The following is a 12,659-nucleotide window of genomic DNA, read 5'->3' on the forward strand; positions in this document are numbered from 1 at the left end:
CCCCGCAATGTTAATGTTATTGAGCATCAAAGGCCATCAGTTAGGTTCTCTCGTTGAGATTGAAAGATAAGAACAGGAGTGGGCCATTGACCCTGTTACCATGACATTCAATACAGTGATGGCTAATCAAGGAGCCTTTTATTCACCCCATACCTAAAATATTGTCCATCACTGATAATCAGAAATCTATTAATGTCTACCTTAAGCATACTCAAAGGCTGAGCTTCCACAGCCCTCTAAAGGAAAGCATTAAAAATACACTCAACACTCTAAGTGAAATCACTTACTCTCATCATGGACCAAAGTGGTATCTCTGCTTCAGGACTCCCCAATTGGAGAAAAGTCTTACCTGAATCAATCCTGTCTATCCCTTTTAAGTATTTTGAAAGTTTCAATGAAAATAATTTCTCATTCTTCAAAACTCTAGAGAATACAGGCCCTGCTTTCTCAATATCTCTTCTTCAGAAACCTGTCTGGTGAGCATTTGTTATACACTCTCTCTGTGGCAATAATACCTTTACTGAGATAAGGTGACCAAAGCTGCACATAGTAATCCAGGTACGATCTAACCAATCTCCCTACCCTCAAGGGAAGTGAGTCTTCACTACTACTGTAGATAATGGTTCTTGCAATTTGACGATTAACATTCCATTAGCTTCTCCAGCAGCTAACTGCACCTGCATGTGAGCCTTCAGTGACCTATAAACAACAAAACCCAATCTCTTTTGTACATTTATACTTTTCCACCTCATACCAATTAAGAAATGCTCTCTATCTGTTCCTCTCACCAAAGTACATGTTTTTGCCACATTGTATTCCAGGTGCTATGTTCTAGCCTATCCCCTAAGCCTGACCAATGCTTCCTGAAGCTACTTAACACCTTCCTCACAACACACATGGTCACTTAGCTTTTCAAATTCAAAAATTTGGAAATATTACATTTGATATCATTGATATTTATTGTGAACAGTGGGGGCCCAACTACTCATCCATGCAGTAGCCAATAGCCACTGCCTGACAACATGAGACTGACCCATTTATTTCCTACACTGTTTTGTCTGTCAGCCAATCATTAATTCATGCTAGAATGTTAAGACCAATCCTATGTGCTTTATTTTTTCTAACCAGCCTCCTGGGAGGACTTTATCAAATCTCCGAACACAAGAAGTCCCTTCTATAAATGTTTATAATTCCTTTTACTGCTGCTTATAATCCACTCCTCACTTATAACCCCTCCACCCTCGCCGCTGTGTATAACCCCTAACATAATTCCCATTTGACTCCAGTTTTGTTTGGGATGCTTGCTACCATAATCTGTCAAATGTAGTTGTGATGTCAAGGGCTGTCACTCTCACCTCTGGAAATCAGCTCGTTTGTCCATGTTTGAACTAAGGTTGTAATGAGGTCAGAAGCTGAATGGCCCTGTTGGAACCTAAACCTCAATGTCACTGAGCAGGTCATTGCACTGTTTGATAGCACTGTTGATTATATCATCCATTACTTTTTCCTAATGAATGAAACTGGCAATAATTGGCCAGCTTGGATTTCTCCTGCATTTTGCATACAAGAAATGCATGGCAATTTTCCACAGATCATTTGCTTCATTCACTCCTGCATGTTGAAAATGTCAGTGCCATCTTGAGTTCCGTGGATTTCTGATTTTTTGGTTAGTGCTTGGCATGAAAATGCACATTATACTAGTCTTCATCACACTGTTTGGCATGAGCCTCACGTTGTCTGAAGAACCTAGAATAAGCAGAGCAGGACAAGGGTTGGAATAAACAAACAAAGACCAGCATTTGGCAAATTACTAATTAGACAATGTTGCATGAGTTTGCCATTTCAAGGAGATGAGTGACTGCAATACTGAAATAATTAAGCAGAGGAGAGATACAAAAGTTGCTTTCAAACTCTACTATGACACCAAATCTTGAAATTACCCTTGCTAATGCTGTCTTTTCCCACGATAACAATGGAGGCCTCTCCACAGGACCAAGTACTTATACCCACAGCAGAACATCTCTCAAAGTGACCCTGAGTGACTCTCTCTGGTGCACTCCACTGCTTGTAACCTGCAGCTATAGGAGCTATCCTGTCTCCTGCCTGCATCTCTCTCCATCCGACTCCATAGCCCCGGCAGTTAGATACAGAGTAAAGCAGCACACTATCCCTTTAAATTGTCAACATATCTGTCAGTCTATCAGATCAGCTGGGCTTGGAGGATTACAGCAACAACTCACACTTGTGAAATTTAGTTCAAGATCGATCCGTTGTCATGAAATAATGATCAAATATTCAATTGGCGGAAGGATTACCACGTTCATTTTAAAAGAAATAATTATTTTTGGAAGAGAGTAAGGATTCTGCATTATTTCCAGATCAAGTTTTAATTTTTTTGGTCCTGTCACCCAATCATCAAAATGTAATACAGTACTTAGTGCAAGTAAGTATATAACCACAGTAAGTGTTAATATTCAAACCCAAGTCAAAGGTGAACAAATCATTACAACTTGATGCCACTCTCTAACTTGGATCTGCCCTTGCTGTCCTCCTGTCTTTGTTATATCTACTTGGCATTTAATGCAGGTTTCTGCTTGGAAGTCACAGACGATGCATCCAAATGTGCAACAAATGTGCCCTCTGCATGTGCATTGATCCTAAATTCTGCCACAAAGTCATGGTGGGATGTAAGTTCACACCAAGGTGGTAGCTTGCCTGAGTTCCTGACTCTGGCAGTTTGGTAAGTGAGGATGTTTTAAAGGTTAATCACAGTCTAAAATCTAGTCAGGTTTGTATTCAACATTTAGCTTAATTGTGGAAGTTATCTGTAGTTTCTTTCAGACTCTAATGAACAAGCTCCATGTAAAATGACAGCTACAGGTAAGTATTTAGGTACTGTTACAATCCCAGACAAGACCAAATTTTATCATAATCTGGTTAAAGGTCAGTAACTATTTTTTGTTTAAAACAGATAAAGATTGAGATGTTGGGTATTTAGGAAGAACCGGATGACTGGATTCCAAAGTTTTAAGTAAACTAAATTTTACTACACAAGGTTAGAAAAGTAAAATAATCTACTTGCACTCTAACATCAAGAATTAACATTAGGTAGCTATGCATTAACGGACAAACTGTGGTGACCACACTACAGACCATTTCAAATAGCAGTTGTGGTAAAAACACATCTTACAGAATTCTCAGCAACCATCCTCTCACCACAGGCTGTTGGTGATACTGTGGATCACTAAATGTCATTAACCTTTGTTTCTTTTACAATTACAATTCCTCACTTTTGATAGCCTTAGACCTCATTCCATGATGGAATGATCAAAGCAGTTTACTTCTTAGCGTTTGTTTTTTTTTGCCCCTGGAACTGCACTCCCCCGGATTCATGAGGCTGGACTTCACTATGGTGTCCAGCTTTGCTAAGCTGTAGTTCCCCTGGTCTCCCCTCAATTCTGATATTTCTTACCAAGGGATGCCACTTGTGAGTTGACTGTTTTTCCCCCCCTCCACCCCCCACCCCCATCTTACACTGCATTGAACTATCAATGGCTCCCTGTGCTTCTTTGAGACCTAACTCTCTCCAACATAAGTATCAATGACCTTCTGCTATTCTCCGATTGCCTCATTACATCTCCTGAGTTCTGACTGCTTGGAGACTGTATACCTTCAGGTTGGCACTAGTCTAACCCTCTGCGTTGACTACCTCAATCAACATGGAATCATCTTCTCCAACTCAAACTAAAACTGACTATAACCCCTGAACTGCTGTTCAGTCTTGAACTGATCTGGGTAATCTATCAAAACTCTCCAAGAGGGTGCTGCATATGTTGCTAGGCAGCAAAAAAATGTTTCAAGCACTGGAACATCATGTGCTTAAACATTATGATCTCAACAGGCCAAATGATACAAAAATGTTAGTATCACAGTACTGTAGCGAGTTATGACTGGCTCCCCAGCCAACAGTAACTGACTCAATTCTCTGGAATTCCAGCTACAATAAATACAGGACATTAAGAGGCCATCTTGTGGCGAGTGGTAGCCTCCCTACCTCTAGATGTGGAGACCCGGTTCAAGTCCCATCTTATATATAATGACATCACTGAACAGGTTGATTAGAAAAGAAAAAATTGCAATAAAATGGATGCATGACATTTTAAAGATATATGAAGGATTAGATCATGATGGCACCCTTTCTGAGTGCTTGCTTTAGGAATTAGGCGCAAGGAGGGAGGTGATGTGCTGCTCTGTTATAAAAGAGGAATGGGTTGAGGAGAGTGAGACCTAAGAACTAAAGCTTGGAGGCATTAAACAGGTCAGCTAGTTGATTGGTGAATATTACTTTCTTGCTCTATATTTCAGGATGAGGGATTATTACCTGAAGACGTGGTTCCAAGAAGTAGTCCCACCATTTGGGATAGTTCTTTCCAGTTTGGTGAGGGAAAGTAGATTTGATTGTAAAAGAGGCAGATTCAGGGATCCAGAAAGTAGCAATGGAGGATGTTCCTACCGTTTGTGTGAAGAAAAGCTGGGACTTGATGAGTAAACTGACCATAATTCTGTGGTAAAAGGAGCTATTTGGGTGGGGATAGTAAGAAGATATGTAGTTGTAGGGAATCATATTGTTAAAGACTTTTCAATTTAGCAAAAAAACATGAGCACTGAAATCTGTGTTGCTGATCAGGTGCCAGATACCAGGAGAGGAGCTTGGATTGAGAGGTATAGGATACAGTCATTGTCATCCATGTGGGAACCAATAACAGATAGGCATAAGAAAGGGGTTCTGCTGGGCAAGTATAAACAGTTAGATAAATTTAAACTTACCATCTTGTAGTTTTTCTTTGTTTTGGATTACGACCTGAACCACAAGCAAATTGGCCTACAGTAGATTAGATCAGAATTAAATGTCTGTTGAGTAGGTTGAGACATGGTCATGTGTAATAAGAAAGAATTAGCTAATGTCCTCTCGGTAGGAGTGATTATAAGAGTTTCATGATCTGTTTGAAACTGAGTTATCTCTCATGATACATTCTGAACTGAACCACAAAACAGGTTAATTTTGATGTAATGCGATTGTGTTAATGAATAAGCTCCAAGTAAGAATGATCAAAACAGACTTCAAGGAGTTTCAGGGTGGGCAATGTGAACCTGAAGCTAATCTTAAATTTAAAGGCATCTACCAAGATATGAAGATTGAGATGCCAAAATGGACTGGAGAAAATAGAGTAAAATGTGCGATAGTGGAGAAGCAGTGGCAAACGTTTCAGGGAGCTAATTCCAACAAAGAAAATTTCCATTGAGAAAGAAAGACTTTACAAGAAGGGTGCAGCATCTGTTCACTAAGGATGGTGTCGAAAAGATGTTGCAATGATTAGTGGTAAACCATAAGATTGGGAAAATCCTATAAATCAGCACAGACCACTAAAAAGAAAAAGGAAATGAAGTATAAGGGAAAACTAGCAAAAAATATAAAAATGGACAATTGAATGTTCCTACAAGTGTACTAAAAGTGAAGGAACAGCAAAAATGAACATTGGTCCTTTTAGAAATGAGAATAGGGAAATACTTTTTTGAAAATTTGTTCGTGGGATGTGGACATCACTCACCAGGTCATTACTTCTGGCAAGTACAATCCTTGAATATATTTAGGTGATGACTTTAGTGTAGCCTTATAGTGATTTGCAACTGAAAAATCCCTTGTTTAAGACTAAGATTTGCTATTAGTTATTTTTAAATTGAATCACTAATTTAAAATGGGCCTGCATACAGAGTGACTCAAATTCTTAACTTATGGACAAGTTTGTTGAAATGCCTTGTATGTGGTCTTCATAATTGGTTGACTTTTGGCATTGCACCAACACAATAATTCATACATTGTGTTGCTCCTTTAGATTGACAGTAGGATATGGTTAATGAAAAACAACACTTATGTAGCCACTGCACTGTAGCAGTGTGAAATGGCTTGCTTAACCTGATGTTAAAATCTTTTGAGATTCTTTGCCTTTCTGGGATAATTTGAGTTAGTGAGCTTATGATATGAACTTCAGCAAATGTTTCACGTTAACAACATAAACTATACTGTCAGCATTTTATTCAACATTGAAAGTTCCAGTTTGAAGTTGCTCACCAGACTTCGTATTCTGTAGCCTGGCAAGATCTTTATGGTTCTGCAATCCCTGTGATCTTACTCCATTTCCTGTCCCTTCCCTCATTTCCTCTTCACCTCCTGTCTCTGTGACACCTTCCTTTTAAACTCTCCAGTGTTTTGTTTCTGTTTTGGCTGCCATTCTCAACTTGCCCCGAAGTCCTGGACTCCGCCTGGTGGCAGATGTTGTACAGTGCTGGTAATTCTGCATGTATTGACCAGCTTCTGCCATTAGTTGGAGTGTAGGATGAATCTAATTCCAACATGAACTCTATTTACATTTATAGCGCATTCATTCTGTTTTTACATTGTGCTTTTAAAGGGTATTTTGTTTATGAAAGGCCCTGAAGTACCTGACTATACAATGTTTCATTTTGATATTTTGTGATTTTATTTTGCCTGTTATTTCAGCTGGTAACACAGTATGTTAAAGTATTTAACCTGGACACACTCTGAGCTGTGCTGAGGGTTGGAGACTTGGACTCACCTGGAGATATTTTTCTAATCAGAAATGTTATTAAACACCCTCTGGAAAAGATAGAACTTGAATGCAGGTTTCCAGGTCCAGAGGTTGGGACATTACCATTGCACCACAAGAGCCCCTAAGGATCCTTGCTAAGCACTGCAATTGTTGGCCCTTGCCCTCATCCACACTGACCTGCCTGCCTACTCAATTTTCCAGTCTACTTTCCCATCCTAACCTTCAACTCACTTTTAATCCAGTAATTTGTCTAACTCAGCCTTGATTATATTCAATGACAGCCTCCACTGCTCTCTAGGGCAGTGAATTTCAAAGATTAACAACCTTCCGAGAGAGGAAATTCTTTCCAATTTCCAATTTGAACAGGAGACCCATTTTTATAAAGCTGTACCTCTTACTTGTAAACTTCCTCAAGAATGGGTATATCTGCAATACACACCCTGTCAAAACCCCTCAGAACTCTGCATGTTAAAATAAAAAACGCCTCTCTTTTTTTCTAAACCCCAATGTGTATAGGCTCAACCCGTTTAACCTTTTCTCTAAGATGACAGCTTCATCCCTGCAACTAGCCAGGTGAATCTTTTAACTGTCTCCAATGCCAACATCTTTCCCTTCAGTAAGAAGATCAGTAGTGTAAACAGCGCCCAGTACACTTGTAGCAAGACTTGCTTATTTTACAGGCCCTCTTCCTTACAATAAAGACCAGCACTCCATTTGCCTTCCTAATTAATTGCTGTACCTGATTTTTTTTGCCACTCATGTTTGAAGGAACACTGAAGCATTAGTGTGGGAAGCTACAGAGATTCTTGGGTTGAACGAGGAATAAATTGTGCTGCATTGTGGGAGAGGGAGGGTAGTGGCTAAGCTACAAGGAGGTGAATGTGTGGATGGGTAACTGGAAATAGTAGAGGGTGAATAGAGTCAGCACTCTTGTAGTTCTTGAAGGTCACAGAATAATGAGTCCCAAATGCTTTGGGTCTCTCCACAACTTTGTCCTGTCATTTAGTGCCTTCTAGTACATCCCTGCTGATTAATAATTCCTTTTGTTTATGTTCCCATGTTAAAACATTTAATGAAAGATTAATGGGCAGAATATCATCAAGTGGTGAAGTTTCCCAATAAGTGCTCTTATGTGCCAGAAGTAGAGTGTTGGAAAATTTAACCTTTGGCACACTTGCTGCACTGTTAAGGTTTAATAACTTTTATGGCATTTGTAGTTATTCCCAAATGCTCAATTTTCTCAAAGTGGGAAACAATTTAAACAAATTTCTCAATCCTCAATGGAAAAGAAATTTTTTATTACTCTTCTGTAGAAGTAGAGAAGAGTGCTTTATGACATAAGCAATAAGTTCTTGATAAATAAATTGTTTGGTGCTGAAAAGAGGTACTACAATCATAGGTGCTGCAGCTGTTTGTATTTGAATGGGTCACTGTATTTAGTAATAAATCATGGAAATGTTGTGACTCGACTGAACTAAAATTTTGCAGTTTCCATTTTGATGAAAGTCTGGGGGTTGGAGATCGTTGGGAGGAGGCAGAGTTGGATGTTGGTAAGAAGCAATGAAACACTAATTCTCAGCGGATCAGGGAATGTCGACTCATATGACTGATTTGCATGTGGGAAATACTGCATGTTGTTTGTACTCAGCAGAACTGTGGTTATTAGTCTGCCCATATATGGTGAAGTGAGATAAAGAAAATGCCCCATCCAGATACTCAAAATAATGCTCTGAATGATATCAGAAAAATTGTGGCTTAAATCTTAGCCTAGCAAAAATAGAAGTAGTGTTCCACTATCAACTATCCTGTTTTAGGTTCCAATGTATCAATCAGCTGAAAACAAACGTTATACTTTGTTTGACAATTTTAAATTAAATATAATTGTCATAATTGAGTAGCAATAAAGGGAAAGAAGTAAATGGGTAAAACAATACTTGTGAACTGGGTCAAAAATTGTAAAGTTAGAATTCATATTTTTCTATCTACAGAGATCATAAATATGTTGAGATATAAAACAATACAACTTCTCATTGTTTTAGAAATTACCATAAAGAAGACAAATTTTGAATTCTGGTATGGACTGATTATGGTAGGGTTGATTAGTTTAAAATGTTACAGATGGATTAGCAAAAAGCATGGACGCAAGTACCAATGACCCTCCTCAGTATAGTTTATGGATGTAGGTTTGCTCGCTGAGCTGGAGGGTTCATTTTCAGATGTTTCATCACCATACTAGGTAACAGCTTCAGTGAGCTTTAGTCCGTATAGTTTAATTTTAATTGTCTCTGGCAGGCAACTGTAGATTGGGAAAAGGGAATGAGCACCTTGCATTGATCAGATGTACAAGGGGATGATCAGCATGAGACAGTTCATGCTATATGAGCAAACAGAGGTTAGGCCAGGAGCAGCTAATTACTGTCTCATCCTCCGCAACAACTGGCATTTAAAGTAATAATTCTTGCTTTAACTCTTAGTGATTAAATTTCTGTGAGGACATATTGCTTATTTATTGGCCCTTACGATACATGAACTGTTATTTCTGTTTCTACCACATGATGGAGATGTTTCATTGTTTATATACATCAGCATCATTGTCGTTTCACCAACAGCTCTTCACCCCCTCCCTTGTTGATATTCCAGTGGCTGGGGTATTTCTGGCTGTAAGCCAATTGATTACTTGTAGATCTATTTGTTTATTAAATGTTTAATAGAACCCATTTCTGAAATTGGGCACTGTAGTTGGTAATGAGCTTTTGTGTAGAATTGGTAAATGACAGAACACACAACCTACACAAAAGATTTTCTCTATACTTGGCTGTATTACTATTGATGATGGTGCTGCTTTATCTAACATTCCAATCGGTAATCACTGGTGTCAGTGGTGCTACATTAATGGTACGTGAACTTTGTAGATTGGACAATTAATTGGATAATCTCTGTTTGAGATGCTGAGCCACTCCCTTGTTGAACTCTCATGACACTTTTTTTAGTTAAAACTCAGTTGTTCTATTTTAGTGCAACACGTTTTAGAGAAGTCGAGAATTGATTTGAAAAAAAGTGCTGAATTGAAAAATATTAATCTATCACTAGACTTGCAGTTCTCTCATTCATGTGCCTCTGTTCTGACTTTGGCAATTTAACACGTTTTGTTCATCTTATTGTCACTTTTTTTTTAATGCTCCATCATACTTAGATCTATGATGGAAGGGCTAATGCTGTCAGATTTGTTAAACTTCAACTGCAAAGTTGTTACGTGGCATTAGTTCTGAATAACTACAGTTTTGATTCCTCCAGTGTATTGTTCTTGGTCCAAATAGAGTTTTCATTACAACTTTCAAGCAAATTAGCCAATAAAGAGGTTGTCGTGGGGGAGGATTTTATTAAATATTGTATAGGTATCATTTGTGTTTAAAAATAGCAATAGTTCTGTTTTCCTAGAAATGAAACATTTTTTCCATTAAACTATAACTTGTTCAATCTATTGTTAGTTGTGCTTGAGATGTAAGTCAACCTTTCTTGAATTACTAGCTGATAATCCAGCACTCTGAAATCGTTAGATTGGACGGTGTTTCCATAAGTTAAAATTGTACCTGGACTACAGCCCCATTCAATCTGCACCAGATTTGTAAAATATCTTGGAAACTACATAGACAAGCATATTTGGTTAAATCATTGTACATTCTGTTCACAATATTTATGGGAAGTATAATGATGCATTGCATTTTTGACATCATTATACATTCTTGGATGACTACAATGAAAGGATTAAGATAGTTATTTGGTTGCAGTTCAGGACAGTTGGGAAAGAAGGATTATTTCTAAATATTCCTAAATTAAGGATAAATTTGTGATATGCATTCATTAGAAATCACTTGTGTCAAGACCCACTAATCTAGCATAATCATTGTTCTCTCTTCTGGTAAGAAAATACCACAACCTGAAACAACTGTCGTGTAATTTCTGTATTGGTCCCTTTCCCTACGCGCACACTTTCCTTTCTCTTTGCTGTCATGTGGTTTTATCAATACCAGCTGCTGTTCATTACTTTGGCAAAGCAGTTAGTCTCTCTATATGACAATAATGTCAGCATGCTATTCAGTTCTGGAGGACATCACTACCACACCCAATTATACCCATGTATAACATTGCGCCTGCACATTTTTGGCGTGGTTCGCAAAATAACAGTTCTCGTCACTGAAAATTGAAATTAATTGCTCTCTTGCTGGCATTGACTACTTCATGTATAGACTGGGAAATTTACTGTCTCCTGCAGAGCTGAACCACAAGGACATTAAATACATTTTAAAAATTATAAATCAGTTCTACACAGTAATATTTTCAATTCCTGCGATGGCAGGTCTGATGTATGAAGAGAGACTGGATTGGTTAGGACTATACTCACTGGAGTTTCAAAGAATGAAAAGGGAGATCTCTCAGAAACCTATAAAAGTCTAACAGGACTAGACAGGGTAAATGCTGGAAGAATGTTCCTGGTGACTGAGGAGTTGAGAATCTGGACCCAGCCTAAGGATATGATAAAACTATTTATGACTTAGATGGGAAGCTGTTTCTTTGCCCAGAGAATGGTCAGCCTGTGGAATTCTCTGCCACAGAAAATGGTTGAGGCCAAAACATTGAATGTTTTCAAGAAAAAGTTAGATACATGCTTTAAGAATTAAGGGATTAAAGGCCATAAAAACAAAGTAGGAACAGGGTACTGAGTTGGATGATCAGCCATGATCATAACGAATAGCAGAGCAAGCTTGAAGGGCTAATGCTCCTATTTACTATATTTTAATCTCGCCCTGAAACGGCTAATTTCAGCAATAGGATCATAGCAACGGGCACATTGTCTGAATTCTAGTCCTGCCCTGAGCAGCCTGATAACCAATGAAACGACCCAGCAGAATCAGCCCAGGAAATTGGTCTACTGTTTATGAAGAAATATTCGCTGAGGCTGGGCGGAATGGAATGGGTGGCAGTGCATAGGCTCAGTGCACATTCACCAAAAGATGTGTTATAGAGAGTGTAGCAATCTGAAACTCTGCTCCGCCTCTCATTGAATTAAAATCTGACATTGGCAAATTGGTCAAACAAAAGTACTAAGGAAGAAGTAGGTAAATAGAATAAGGCTACAGATCAGTCAATAGCTTATTGAATGATGGGGCAGGCATGAAGGGCTAAAAATGCCTATTCCTATTTTGAATTGAGTTTCTGAATACAGGTCATTTATGTAAAGTAGAATTTTATTTCAACACTAAGGCTTGAGGCATGCTACTCAGTATTTCCACACTCTCACCCTATTGGGTGTTTGTGACTCATTATCCTTCAACCAAGTTGCAGTCTGAATCTCCTGGAGCATTAGATACATGTCTAAATGGAACTTTATCAAAAGCCTGCTGTAAGTCAACACACATCCCATCGTACAGCTTTCCACAGTTCATTTAAATTATCGCTTTCTCAGAAGTCAAGGAGGTCAGTCAGGCAACATTTCCTATTTGTTGGCTTATAATTGCACAGATAATTCCCATTTAGATTTTATAGTTGTAAGTCAGGCAGGCCATGCCCCTCGTGCATAAGATGTGATGCATGACATAAGACAGCAAAATGCCGACAAACCACCCGTCTCAAATATTACAAGATGAGCAGATACTTAAGCCTGCCTGCTTTTTGTAAAAAAATTGCCAATTAACAAACTATTGAACAAGCCAATTGTATGGAATCTTGGTCATTGGACAGTAAAGGTTTTGCAAATGTTTTATGGCAGGTATAACAGATGACACAAGGACAGAAGAAAAATCCTGCCACTTCAACTAAAACGGTGCATGAGACTCTTATGAAGGTGGTAGGGTTTGTGATGATTTTTGAGCTTGATTTTGGCCTTCTAGAGCTTTCACTTGGGCGGTGGGGGCGATGAGGAAAGTTCAGAAAACAGGGAACCTATCAAGTTGTAGCCATGACCAACTTCCAGTTAGCAGCATAACCCATGTGCTGTATAATGTCCTGACTTACATGCCCTTTAAGTTTGGA

The 12,659-nt window shown here is 38.6% G+C and overlaps 2 long non-coding RNA genes across 4 annotated transcripts in view; one reads left to right on the forward strand and one right to left on the reverse strand.

Moving 5' to 3' along the window:
* The window catches only part of LOC122557820, a 37,481-nt gene extending 31,176 nt beyond the window's left edge, over positions 1–6,305 (reverse strand). For 2 of the 3 annotated variants that reach the window (XR_006313946.1, XR_006313945.1), the window contains exon 1: positions 6,131–6,305. This is a non-coding gene — a long non-coding RNA (uncharacterized LOC122557820). Of the gene's footprint in view, positions 1–1,355; positions 1,747–6,130 lie in introns of all 3 variants that reach the window. The other variant, XR_006313944.1, reaches the window with a different exon arrangement.
* The window catches only part of LOC122557821, a 136,982-nt gene that overhangs the window by 3,856 nt on the left and 120,467 nt on the right, over positions 1–12,659 (forward strand). The gene's annotated exons all lie outside the window — the stretch shown is intronic.

Source organism: Chiloscyllium plagiosum, chromosome 16, assembly GCF_004010195.1.
Source record: "Chiloscyllium plagiosum isolate BGI_BamShark_2017 chromosome 16, ASM401019v2, whole genome shotgun sequence".
Classification (NCBI taxonomy): domain Eukaryota; kingdom Metazoa; phylum Chordata; class Chondrichthyes; order Orectolobiformes; family Hemiscylliidae; genus Chiloscyllium; species Chiloscyllium plagiosum.